The 1,382-nt window shown below is 40.3% G+C and overlaps 1 pseudogene; it reads right to left on the bottom strand.

Moving 5' to 3' along the window:
• Positions 1–304: 304 nt before the first annotated feature.
• Positions 305–685, bottom strand: LOC102772312 (annotated as a pseudogene).
• Between the last annotated feature and the right edge of the window lie 697 nt (positions 686–1,382).

The raw sequence follows: 1,382 nt of genomic DNA, 5'->3' as shown, positions 1-1,382 counted from the left end.
GCAAAAGACTATATCCAAAGTTTGAAGACTAATAGGTCATTGTTCCCACAGAGTACTAATTGTCCAGACACTTGCTGTTGCCCAGACAATGGCTGTTGTCTTTTTTTTTTATATATCCAATCTAAGTTATTTATTTGAGCCATCTCCTTCCATCAGCGAAGAGATGGAAGAATAGTATATTCTAGTCATCATATGATATTAGGAAAGAAGGTCAGCTTAAGATCCCATACACTTTTGTGGTCCGCATGCAGAATAATGGTCCAAACCCAACTGTGGTCCCCACTGGTAGTGGTCCAGGTTCTCTTTATTTATCCTCATAGCCGATCAGAAGTGCATTCGTATGAGGATTATGGAATAGAATATGGTTACCGGCTCCCCAGGGAAAGGACTTGGGCCTGATGCAGAGATGGGGATAGGCAATGATCTCGGCCTCTTGTGCATGGTGCCATGTCAGAAAGACGTTCAGCATGCTCACTCCCACCCCCAGGAGTGTAATGGAAGTGAGCGCCTTCCACATGCAAGCTGAGCCCTCCTTGTCATGGGCACCAATGGACATAGGCCGAGCCAGCTGTGGCTGAAACTGATATATCAGCCCAGAAAACCGGGACTCAGCCACCACTGCCATTTTTGACCTGCTATCGTCCTTTGACGAGCTGACATTGTGTAGTTTGGTAGTTCCTTCCATTTTTTATTGGCTCCCTGATGCTGAGGATATAAGACAGTTGTCATTTATTGCCATGCCATTCTTCTGCTGGATTTTTCTTTACACCTTGTCTGCTTCACTCATTTACCTTAACTGCCGGAACATTAGAGTTTGTGACCCCATTTTACTCCTGTGGTTAGTTTTGACTAGCTGATTAACTATTACTCATAAGGTATTCTCTATAATATGTCATGTAGGTCTTTATATTTGTCGCATAAATGCCAGTTATTTGGTCTTCTCTGATTTCTGCTATGAAGTCTATTTTCTGAGTCAGTAATTATTGGTTCTATTCAATTAGTGAGTTGTAAGAAAGGTCAAGGGGAAGAGGAACTAAGAGGGAAAATCATTGTATAAGATATCAATATATATATAATGTCTTCATTTTCTTCTTAATTATATCAGATAGGCTTTAATTAGGAGATAGTCATGTTACTTAAAGAGAGAAAATTTAATAAAAAGGATTGTTAATAAAGTATTAGAGAATTGCAAAGGCAAAGAGTGAGCACTAAAATATGAAATTAGCAGCTGCACAAAGTAGTTAATTTCTCTTCTGACAGGGAGAAAAAGTAAGGGGTTGAAATTGTTTGAAATCATTAGTACTTAGATACTTAGAGGAAAGTCTCTGAAACCCAGACCTCAGAACAGGAGATACTGCCCCGCTGGTGCTGGTGTCTCTGAG

The sequence above is a fragment of the Myotis davidii genome, unplaced genomic scaffold (genome assembly GCF_000327345.1).
Source record: "Myotis davidii unplaced genomic scaffold, ASM32734v1 scaffold902, whole genome shotgun sequence".
NCBI classification, from domain to species: Eukaryota; Metazoa; Chordata; class Mammalia; order Chiroptera; family Vespertilionidae; genus Myotis; species Myotis davidii.
The sequence above is the reverse complement of the archived record's forward strand: the minus strand, read 5'-3'. Positions and strand labels throughout refer to the sequence as shown.